General features: G+C 43.2%; 1 pseudogene; it reads left to right on the top strand.

Moving 5' to 3' along the window:
- Positions 1-8,231: 8,231 nt before the first annotated feature.
- LOC133102273 (E3 ubiquitin-protein ligase TRAF7-like) lies at positions 8,232-9,387 on the top strand (annotated as a pseudogene).
- Positions 9,388-12,928: the final 3,541 nt, after the last annotated feature.

The raw sequence follows: 12,928 nt of genomic DNA, 5'->3' as shown, positions 1-12,928 counted from the left end.
AAATCTCCCACAGATCTCCATCTCAACACCAAGACCCAGCTTCACTCAACGACCAGCAAGCTACAGTGCTGGACACCCTATGCCAAACAACTAGCAAGACAGGAACACAGCCCCATCCATTAACAGAGAGGCTGCCTAAAATCATGATAAGGCCACAGACACCCCAAAACACACCACCAGACGTGGACGTGCCCACCAGAAAGACAAGATCCAGCCTCATCCACCAGAACACAAGCACTAGTCCCCTCCACCAGGAAGCCTACAAAACCCACTGAACCAACTTTAGCCACTGGAGACAGATACCAAAAACAACGGGAACTACAAACCTGCAGCCTGTGAAAAGGAGACCCCAAACACAGTAAGACAAGCAAAATGAGAAGACAGAAAAACACACAGCAGATGAAGAAGCAAGGTAAAAACACACCAGGCCTAACAAATGAAGAGGAAATAGGCAGTCTACCTGAAAAAGAATTCAGAATAATGATAGTAAAGATGATCCAAAATCTTGGAAATAGAATAGACAAAATGCAAGAAACATTTAACAAGGACCTAGAAGAACTAAAGAGGAAACAAGCAACGATGAACAACACAATAAATGAAATTTAAAATACTCTAGAAGGGATCAATAGCAGAATAACTGAGGCAGAAGAACGGATAAGTGACCTGGAAGATAAAATAGTGGAAATAACTACTGCATTGCAGAATAAAGAAAAACGAATGAAAAGAACTGAGGACAGTCTCAGAGACCTCTGGAACAATATTAAATGCACCAACATTCGAATTATAGGGGTCCCAGAAGAAGAAGAGAAAAAGAAAGGGACTGAGAAAATATTTGAAGAGATTATAGTTGAAAACTTCCCTAATATGGGAAAGGAAATAGTTAATCAAGTCCTGGAAGCACAGAGAGTCCCATACAGGATAAATCCAAGGAGAAACACACCAAGACACATATTAATCAAACTATCAAAAATTAAATATAAAGAAAACATATGAAAAGCAGCAAGGGAAAAACAACAAATAACACACAAGGGAATCCCCATAAGGTTAACAGCTGATCTTTCAGCAGAAACTCTGCAAGCCAGAAGGGAGTGGCAGGACATATTTAAAGTGATGAAGGAGAAAAACCTACAACCAAGATTACTCTACCCAGCAAGGATCTCATTCAGATTTGATGGAGAAATTAAAACCTTTATAGACAAGCAAAAGCTGAGAGAGTTCAGCACCACCAAACCAGCTTTACAACAAATGCTAAAGGAACTTCTCTAGGCAGGAAACACAAGAGAAGGAAAACACCTACAATAACAAACCAAAAACATTTAAGAAAAGGGGAATAGGAACATACATATCGATAATTACCTTAAATGTAAATGGATTAAATGCTCCCACCAAAAGACACAGACTGGCTGAATGGATACAAAAACAAGACCTGTATATATGCTGTCTACAAGAGACCCACTTCAGACCTAGAGACACATACAGACTGAAAGTGAGGGGATGGAAAAAGATATTCCATGCAAATGGAAATCAAAAGAAAGCTGGAGTAGCAATTCTCATATCAGACAAAATAGACTTTAAAATAAAGACTATTACAAGAGACAAAGAAGGACACTACGTAATGATCAAGGGATCGATCCAAGAAGAAGATATAACAATTGTAAATATTTATGCACCCAACATAGGAGCACCTCAATACATAAGGCAAATACTAACAGCCATAAAAGGGGAAATCAACAGTAACACAATCATAGTAGGGGACATTAACACCCCACTTTCACCAATGGACAGATCATCCAAAATGAAAATAAATAAGGCAACACAAGCTTTAAATGATACATTAAACAAGATGGACTTAATTGATATTTATAGGACATTCCACCCAAAAACAACAGAATACACATTTTTCTCAAGTGCTCATGGAACATTCTCCAGGATAGATCATATCTTGGGTCACAAATCAAGCCTTGGTAAATTTAAAAAAATTGAAATCGTATCAAGTATCTTTTCCGACCACAACGCTATGAGACTAGATATCAATTACAGGAAAAGATCTGTAAAAAATACAAACACATGGAGGCTAAACAATACACTACTTAATAACCAAGTGATCACTGAAGAAATCAAAGGGGAAATCAAAAAATAACTAGAAACAAATGACAATGGAGACGCGACGACCCAAAACCTATGGGATGCAGCAAAAGCAGTTCTAAGAGGGAAGTTTATAGCAATACAATCCTACCTTAAGAAACAGGAAACATCTCAAATAAACAACCTAACCTTGCACCTAAAGCAATTAGAGAAAGAAGAACAAAAAAACCCCAAAATTAGCAGAAGGAAAGAAATCATAAAGATCAGATCAGAAATAAATGAAAAAGAAATGAAGGAAACAATAGCAAAGATCAATAAAATTAAAGCTGGTTCTTTGAGAAGATAAACAAAATTGATAAACCATTAGCCAGACTCATCTAGAAAAAAAGGGAGAAGACTCAAATCAATAGAATTAGAAATGAAAAAAGAGAAGTAACAACTGACACTGCAGAAATACAAACGATCATGAGAGATTACTACAAGCAACTCTATGCCAATAAAATGGACAACCTGGAAGAAATGAGTAAATTCTTAGAAATGCACAACCTGCCGAGACTGAACCAGGAAGAAATAGAAAATATGAACAGACCAATCACAAGCACTGAAATTGAAACTGTGATTAAAAATCTTCCAACAAACAAAAGCCCAGGACCAGATGGCTTCAGATGGCTTTAATTCTATCAAACATTTAGAGAAGAGCTAACACCTATCCTTCTCAAACTCTTCCAAAATATTGCAGAGGAAGGAACACTCCCCAACTCATTCTACGAGGCCACCATCACCCTGATACCAAAACCAGACAAACATGTCACAAAGAAAGAAAACTACAGGCCAATATCACTGATGAACATAGATGCAAAAATCCTCAACAAAATACTAGCAAACAGAATCCAACAGCACATTAAAAGGATCATGCACCATGATCAAGTGGGGTTTATTCCAGGAATGCAAGGATCCTTCAATATATGCAAATCAATCAACGTGATACACCATATTAACAAATTGAAGGAGAAAAACCATATGATCATCTCAACAGATGCAGAGAAAGCTTTCGACAAAATTCAACACCCATTTATGATAAAAGCCCTGCAGAAAGTAGGCATAGAGGGAACTTTCCTCAACATAATAAAGGCCATATATGACAAACCCACAGCCAACATCGTCCTCAATGGTGAAAAACTGAAACCATTTCCACTAAGATCAGGAACAAGACAAGATTGCCCACTCTCACCACTATTATTCAACATAGTTTTGGAAGTTTTACCCACAGCAATCAGAGAAGAAAAAGAAATAAAAGGACTCCAAATCAGAAAAAAAGAAGTAAAACTGTCACTGTTTGCAGATGACATGATACTATACATAGAGAATCCTAAAGAGGCTACCAGAAAACTACTAGAGCTAATCAATGAATTTGGTAAAGTAGCAGGATACAAAATTAATGCACAGAAATCTCTTGCATTCCTAAACACTAATGATGAAAAATCTGAAAGAGAAATTAAGAAAACACTCGCATTTACCATTGCAACAAAAAGAATAAAATATCTAGGAATAAATCTACCTAAGGAGACAAACGACCTGTATGCAGGAAATTATAAGACACTGATGAAAGAAATTAAAGATGATACAAATAGATGGAGAGATATACCATGTTCTTGGATTGGAAGAATCAACATTGTGAAAATGACTCTGCTACCCAAAGCAATCTACAGATTCAATGCAATCCCTATCAAACTACCACTGGCATTTTTCACAGAACTAGAATAAAAAATTTCACAATTTGTGTGGAAACACAAAAGACCCCAAATAGCAATCTTGAGAACGAAAAATGGAGCTGGAGGAATCAGGCTCCCTGACTTCAGACTATACTACAAAGCTACAGTAATCAAGACAGTATGGTACTGGCACAAAAACAGAAATATAGATCAATGGAACAGGATAGAAAGCCCAGAGATAAACCCACACACATATGGTCACCTTATCTTTGATAAAGGAGGCAAGCATATACAGTGGAGAAAAGACAGCCTCTTCAATAAGTGGTGCTGGGAAAACTGGACAGGTACATGTAAAAGTATGAAATTAGAACACTCCCTAACACCATACACAAAAATAAACTCAAAATGGATTAAAGACCTAAATGTAAGGCCAGACACTATCAAACTCTTAGAGGAAAACATAGGCAGAACACTCTATGACATAAATCACAGCAAGATCCTTTTTGACCCAGCTCCTAGAGAAATGAAAATAAAAACAAAAATAAACAAATGGGACCTAATGAAACTTAAAAGCTTTTGCACAGCAAAGGAAACCATAAACAAGACCAAAAGACAACCCTAAGAATGGTAGAAAATATTTGCAAATGAAGCAACTGACAAAGGATTAATCTCCAAAATTTACAAGCAGCTCATGCAGCTCAATAACAAAAAAACAAACAACCCTGTCCAAAAATGGGCAGAAGACCTAAATAGACATTTCTCCAAAGAAGATATACAGATTGCCAACAAACACATGAAAGAATGCTCAACATCATTAATCATTAGAGAAATGCAAATCAAAAGTACAATGAGATATCATCTCACAAAAGTCAGAATGGCCATCTTCAAAAAACCTAGAAACAATAAATGCTGGAGAGGGTGTGGAGAAAAGGGAACACTCTTGCACTGTTGGTGGGAATGTAAATTGATACAGCCACTATGGAGAACAGTATGGAGGTTCCTTAAAAAACTAAAAATAGAACTACCATACGACCCAGCAATCCCACTACTGGGCATATACCCTGAGAAAACCATAATTCAAAAAGAGTCATGTATCAAAATGTTCATTGCAGCTCTATTTACAATAGCCAGGACATGGAAGCAACCTAAGTGTCCATCATCAGATGAATGGATAAAGAAGATGTGGCACATATATACAATGGAATATTACTCAGCCATAAAAAGAAACGAAATGGAGTTATTTGTAGTGAGGTGGATGGAGTTAGAGTCTGTCATACAGAGTGAAGTAAGTCAGAAAGAGAAAAACAAATACAGTATGCTAACACATATATATGAAATCTAAGAAAAAAAAAAAAAAGGTCATGAAGAACCTAGTGGTAAGATGGGAATAAAGACACAGACCTACTAGAGAATGTACTTGAGGATATGGGGAGGGGGAAGGGTAAGCTGTGACAAAGTGGGAGAGTGGCATGGACATATGTACACTACCAAACGTGAAGTGGATAGCTGGTGGGAAGCAGCCGCGTAGCACAGGGAGATCAGCTCGGTGCTTTGTGACCACTTAGAGGGGTGGCGTGGGATGGGGAGGGTGGGAGGGAGGGAGATGCAAGAGGGAGGAGATATGGGGATATGTGTGTATGTATACCTGATTCACTTTGTTATAAAGCAGAAACTAACACACCATTGTAAAGCAATTATACTCCAATAAAGATGTTAAAAAAAAAAAAGGTGACGAATCGTTTTTTAAGGGTGGGAAAGGAAATTTATAGAGGAAACTCATAAAAATAAATGTCTTGCTGAACTAAGCCAATTTGGTTAAATACAAATAGGTTCATTTTAGTAGATAATAGTGGGCACTGGTAGCTGAAAGTGGGTGTAACTCCCCTACAACCTTATTACCAGGTTTCAGCAAAAGAAAGAATCAGATAAACATCTTCCATATATAGCCCATTATCAAACTAACATATATGAGTAAGCAGACCTCACACAGGCCACATAGCCTGTTCTATAAGTCCAGTGAAATCTCTTTTGGTGCTCCAAGCACACCTGGAATGAAAGGCTCCTTTGGGGCAGATGTGATAACATTCTAGAGGCAGGATTCAGTTAGCTTTATGGTCATCATTAGTCAGTCAGAACCCTCTACCGAGATGGCTGGACACAGGACTAGGGGATTAGGCTTCCAACTTCATTCTCATGGTGAAGGGCGACCTACCAGACCCATAACAAGGCAGGGAGCATTTCTAAAACATTTTAGTCAATTCACAAATTTTAACTATTACTAATCTCTCTAATGAATGCCCACTTTCAACGTCCTTATCTATTTTTTTTAATTGGAGTATAGTTGCTTTACACTGCTATGTCAGTTTCTGCCGTACAGCAAAGTGAATCATCCACGCATATACATATATTCCCTCTTTTTTGGATTTCCTTCTCATTTAGGTCACCACAGAGCACTGAGTAGAGTTTCCTGTGCTATACAGTAGATTCTCATTTGTTACCTATTTTATACATAGTATTGTATATACGTCAATCCCAATCTCCCATTTCATCCCACCACCCCCCATTTCCCCCTTGGCATCCATACGTTTGTTCTCTACGTCTGTGTCTCTATTTCTGCTTTGCAAATAAGATCATCTATACCATTTCTCTAGATTCTACATATATGAGTTAATATATGATATTTGTTTTTCTCTTTCTGACTTACTTCACTCTGTGTGACAGTCTGTAGGTCCATCCATGTCTCTGCAAATGGCACAGTTTCATTCCTTTTTATGGCTGAGTAATATTCCATTGCATATATTCACCACATCTTCTTTATCCATTCCTCTTCAGCATCCACTATCTACTAAACAAGCCACAAATTTCACCAATGAATACCCATCTCTATCGTTCATTACGTTAATATGTAAAAATATGGTGTTAACTGGAATTAAAGATGATTGAAGATTATCATTTATCTGCATTTACCTCTGGAGTGTGGCCTTTTTTATTAAATGTTGACCATCCTCTCCCTCCTCCTAGAGTATGTATTGAGACCAGGTATTGGCCATAATTGTAGCTCAGACTCACACAGGCAAACACACATACGTGTGCACATATGTGCACATATGTGCACCTGTGCCAAAATATTTTAAAGTAAGATACATTATCCTACATAAAGTAACATACATTATCTTACATAAAGTAACATACATTATGCTACATAAAGTAACATACATTATGCTACATAAAGTAACATACATTCTACATAAAGTAACATACATTATCCTACGTAAAGTGACATACACTGTCCTACAAAAAGTGACATACACTATCCTACATAAAGTGACATACACTATCCTACATAGAGTAATATACGTTATCCTACATAGAGTAACATACGTTATCCTACATAAAGCAACATACGTTATCCTACATAGAGTAATATATGTTATCCTACATAGAGTAACATACATTATCCTACATAAAGTAACATACATTATTCTACATAAAGTAACATACATTATCTTACGTAAAGTGACATACACTGTCCTACAAAAAGTGACATACACTATCCTACATAAAGTAACATACATTATCCTACATAGAGTAACATACATTATCCTACATAGAGTAACATACGTTATCCTACATAAAGTAACATACGTTATCCTACATAGAGTAACATACGTTATCCTACATAGAGCAACATACGTTATCCTACATAGAGTAACATACGTTATCCTACATAGAGTAACATAGTTATCCTACATAAAGTAAGATACATTATCTCTGTCTCTCTCCCTCCCCCCCTTTGAACTGCTACAAATGCACATCTTTCATATGCTTTCTGCTCTGCCTATAAACAATCCTTTAAAAAAAATTGTACTTTGGCCCAGCTAGCTTGTCAGACCAATTCTCTCCCATCTTTCACTGCTGGACTATACAAAGGGAAGTCTCACTCACTGTCTCCTTCCCGCTACCCAATTACTCTGTAATGCACTGCAAGCGGACTCCATCTCCGCTATGCTGCTGACATGCTCCCGGAGGCGGTGGGTTCCTCCCTATCCCAGATCCTCAGTGCTTTCTCAGCCTCATCTTCTCTATTCTCTTCGCAGCTCCTGACCCTGCTGACTATCTGTTCTTCCTTGCTGTGTGTCAGGCAATGAGCACTGGAGGAATTCAGACCTGTAAGATCTTTCAATAGCATCGTTTAAACTGGGTTTAATGCCTATAAAATTCAAGTCACTGATGAAAGTGCCTTTGCTCTCAGAATATGCAACATTTATCATGACCTTATATTGAAGTGAATATATGTAACTTGCTGACACCAAACATACCTTATTGATTCTCTTAGTAGACATGCCTAATAATTATTTTGAAAACACTGTATTTTAAAATACACGCAGGTTCCTTTTCACCCCCGAGGCCAAGGGGCCCCCGTGAAGCGGGAGGATGGCGCTGCAGCACCCAGCGCCGCAGGCAGAGGATGCTACCCTAGGACCCTGGATGCCTCTCTGGAGCGTGAACGCCCAATACAACCGCTTCTCCAGGGGACCCACCAACCTTCCCATCCCAGACTTCGCCATCAGGACCAGCATGGAAGTGACCTTCAGGCCGCCTTTTTGGCTGTCACCACCATCACGAAAGCCAGATGGGACCGCCGCGCACCACCAGCACTGACTGCAGTATGCCCTCCTCACCTCCGGCCACTCCCTGCCCTCTGAGACCTGCCTGTCCCAATGCCCCACGCTCTTGCTAACCGAGGACAAACAGCGGAGCCGGTGGCGTTTGCTGGGCAGCCTCGGTGAAACTCTGCTGCCAGCTCTGCCGCAGTGTGCTCCGTCGAAGGTCAGCCTTGAAGTCAGAGAAGTGTCACGAGGACGACACCAAGCTGACGTGGCGTGAGCAGCTCTGCAGCACTGAGCATGCCCGGGAGCTCTTCATCCACTGTTGCACTGCTGTCGGGGGCGGGGCCTGGGGGGCGGGGCCCAGGGTCTTTGCTGCAGAACCTTGAGGGTCCCCCTTCACCATCGAGTTCGGTGCCTGGCAGGACCACAAAGGCAGCTGTGACTTCAGGGCCCAGGTAGTGACCCCAAAGCCCCAGCTGCTCCTACCTCCTAAGGCTGAACCTGGGGGCCCACGTCAAGCGGTGTGAGCAGGTCAGATCTCCCCACTCTAAGAACAGGTGCACGTTCATGGAAGACCAGGATACACGTGAGGCGTTTCTGGCCAGGAGCCGCTAGGAGGGCCTGAAGGAGCTCCTACAGCACACGGCCAAGAGCTTGCACAAGAATTACCTGGCGCTGGCCCAGGAGGACCAAGAGATGGCTTTCCTGTGCTCCTCGCTGGGCAACCCCTCAGAGAAGACAGACCAGCTGGAGAAGAACCTAAACTCAAGTTTGATTGTCCTGGAGTAAAGCCAGAGCACACTCGGCAAGGACCTCATGGAGTTCTGGAGGGAGATGTTCACACAGGTGTGTCCTGCATCAGTGCAGGGCTGAACACGGGCAACCTAGGATCCTCTGACCCTTGGCAGATCTTCAAGTGGACACTCAACTGCATCCACGACCTGCAGACATCGGCAGAGGGGTCTACTCTGTCACCATGATGAATCACCGCAGTGTCTGCGGCACCAGGAGAACCTATCCACAGGTGCGACATGAAGTCCAAGTAGCAGGTACGGATCCTGGAGGGCCATGTGGGCAAGCTGTGAAGGCCCTGGCAGTCATCCTGACGCCAGACCAGATCAAAGTCTCCAGCACGTCCTATGCTGGTCCCTCAGGGGCAGCACGATCTGCACGCAGACCCTGCTGTGTCACCAGGGCCGTGTGACTGGGCTGGCTGTATCCCAGGTGTGAGCTCTTCTCAGGGGCTGCGGACAGCAATGGGGAGGTTTGGACTTGCTAACGGAGAATCCAGGCAGGGTCTTGGCTTCACGCGGCCCCGCCCTAGGCCTGCCTGAGCCGGGCTGGCCACACGAGTGGCCTCAGGGTCTGTGCCTACCCTGTGGGACAGGTGGACAGTTTCGGCCAGCCGGGCAGTTCCCTCCCACTCTACACCCCACAAGCCTCCCTCTGCTTGGTCCGGTCATCATTTGCCCCCACGACAATCCCCAGCACCCTCTCTCCAGTACCAGGAAAAACACTGGCCCAGCCGTCCCCACCCCAGACGGACTGCAGTCCTTTTCACTGACTTTTTCTAGACTGTCTATAGCTTTGATCACTTCCTGATTGAAATAAAAGCTGCACAGCCTGTGAAAAAAATATTAAATAAAATGCATGCAGATTGACACCTTTAAGATATTTTTCAAAGTTACCTGCTTTTCTAGTGTTCAGCTTATAACTATTTTTCCCAAGGAGAGACTGGTTCCATTTATTCTGCGTTACTCTAATTATTACCAAGGACTTGGAAGGGGCAAGGAGGAGAGTCAAGGAAGAGCTCCGTGCTGGGAGCCCTGGGGGAAAGGCTGGGCTGCTCCGTCTCCACGAGAGCACGGGGTCATCCAAGTCCTCCCACACCAGAATTCATTGTCAGGTCTCTGAGAATATGATGAAGGTGGATGAGGATTCAGGGCCGCCATCCCTGGGCTGCTATCATTCATGTCCTCGTTCAAACTGTCATCCCGCACCCCTGCAATTTCCTCCCTGCATCCCTGCCCCGGTGCAGCTTTTGTCAGATTCCATGTGCTGCCCCTTCCTTCATTATGCCCGAGGCTGCCCTTCTGTTTAATCCCGATGGCCAATGTGAGATGATCCGGAGGGTAAATGCAAAAGATAGGCGCCCCCCCTTAGATGACATTCCCATCAGTGTTCCCCTCGTGTTTCCAGGCGTTTTATCCCTCCTTCCTAACATATGGGTGATAAATGCAGGGGAAACTCTCAGAGCTGCACAGGGTGAATCCTGTATTAACAAGAAAAACACTTGGGCTTTCCTGGTGGCGCTGTGGTTGGGAATCTGCCTGCTAATGCAGGGAACACGGGTTCAAGCCCTGGTCTGGGAAGATCCCACATGCCGCGGAGCAACTGGGCCCGTGCGCCACAACTACTGAGCCTGCGTGTCTGGAGCCTGTGGTCCGCAACGAGAGAGGCCGCAACAGTGAGAGGCCCGCGCACCGCGATGAAGAGTGGCCCCCGCTTGCCGCAACTAGAGAAAGCCCTCGCACAGAAACGAGGACCCAACACAGCCAAAAATAAATAAATAAATTTATTAAAAAAAGAAAAACACGTATTCAAGACACCCAGCAGTGCCAAGGAGGACCCTGGGTTTTTATCAGAGGTCACAGAACCTGTTCTCCCCACATCATGGATTGATTTAATACCCATGGCACTGCCTACCTGCCCCTCCTGGTGATACCGGGAAAGCTTTATCAGAACTCCAGGCTCTTGTTCAACTCATCCAAAAGAATTTGGGCGAGGAACACAAAACAAAGGAAAACACACACACACACACACACACACACACACACACACACACAAAGGAGCAAAGAGAACAAAGAAGCAGGTTATCTAGGGCAGAAACAGAAGTTACACACACACAGAAGAAGAGCGCGGGTGTCCTCGGGAGTGAGGGGCTCACGGCAGGGTTGTTGATCCCACTTTTATTTTACTTTTAGCCCTTTGAGTGGGCGGGGGTCTTTTGATTAAGGGTGGAATCCTCACTGGGGAGCGGGTTGAGGTGTGGCCTGGATTGCACCCGGCTGCGTCAGCCCCCGGTCTTGCCCATTTGTCTCCTACAGCCACCGCACACTGGCTCTAAGAGCTGTTTTCCCTTACATTTCCCTTACTACTCCAGCGCCACACGTGGAAGGTCATACAGCAGTCACCAGCAACCCGTGCATTTTTATTGGGCATGCTCCACGGTGCTCCTGGTCAGAGTTTCTTGTTCAGATGCTACAAAGTTTCTATTTTAGATGCTATGCCTCTGTGCGTCATGGCCTCATTAAGTGCAAAACAAGGAGGTGGCTTTGCCTTCTGCCTAATGCCTATGCATGAGGAGGCTGGCCTTGGGCCTGACCCTGTCTTTCCTGCCTCACTAGGACTGGTCCCTTCTTGGAGTGGTTCAGCCACTCCTGGTTAGTTACTCATCTTGGTGGTGATGGAAATACCTCAAGAATCCCCTTTGCCTGCCTGAATTGCAGAGACAAAGAAACAACGTGAGCAGAAAGAAACCTAGAATGCTAAGTGAACGGTAGTCCCTCTACCGAAGAAAAGAGGTACAAGATTCCAGAGATGGAAACTGCCCAGATTCCTAGGATGCCATCTTATCCACGATGTCCAAATTAGGAGATGCAATGTGAAGGAAAAAACCAATGCAAACAGTGAACTTTGGATGTGACCCTGCATTTTCATCTTCTCTTTTCATGCAATGTTGTGGTGCTATTGTGATGATAATAAGAAATATATACTTGGTCTTCCTCCCTGTTTCTGGCACAGAGCTCCTAAAACCTTGTGGAATTTCCTAAGTGAGGAGAGTGAGAAAGGTGTCTTTTGTTATGTTAATGAGATGACTTAGGACCCTAGCGAGGCTGGCGACTGGCTGCCATGGAGCCAACCTCGAGATTAGAGGGTTAGAACTTTCAGTCCCACCCTCCCTGACCTCTAGGGAGGGGAGAAGGCTGAATTCAATCACCAATGGCCAATGATTTAATCAATCACGCCTATATAATGAAGCCTCCATTTGATTGTTCAAGCCCAAAAGGACAAGGTTCAGAGAGCTTCTGGGTTAAGTGAACACGTAGAGATTTTGGGAGAGTGGTACACTCAGGGCAAGGAGGCTCTGCACCCTTTCCCCAGACCTTGCCCTACACATCTCTTCCATCTGGCTCCTCCTGAGTTATATCCTATCATGATAAAGCAGTAGTCTAGTAAGTAAAATGCTTCTGAGTTGTGTGAGCCACTCAGCAAATTTGTGGAACCCAAGGAGGGTACCATTGCAGCCTCCAATCAGAAGCCCAGGTGACAATCTGGACTTTCAATTGGTGTCTCAGGTGTGGCAGGGCTGAGCCCTTAACCTGTGGGATCTGACAGTATCTCCAGGTAGATAGTATCAGAATTGAGGTGAATTAAAGGACACCCAGCTTGTAGGTGTCCAAGAATTGCTTGTTGATGTGGGGGGAAAATATCCCCACACACACACACACACATACAGAC

Source organism: Eubalaena glacialis, chromosome 12 (genome assembly GCF_028564815.1).
Source record: "Eubalaena glacialis isolate mEubGla1 chromosome 12, mEubGla1.1.hap2.+ XY, whole genome shotgun sequence".
NCBI lineage: Eukaryota > Metazoa > Chordata > Mammalia > Artiodactyla > Balaenidae > Eubalaena > Eubalaena glacialis.
The sequence above is the reverse complement of the archived record's forward strand: the minus strand, read 5'-3'. Positions and strand labels throughout refer to the sequence as shown.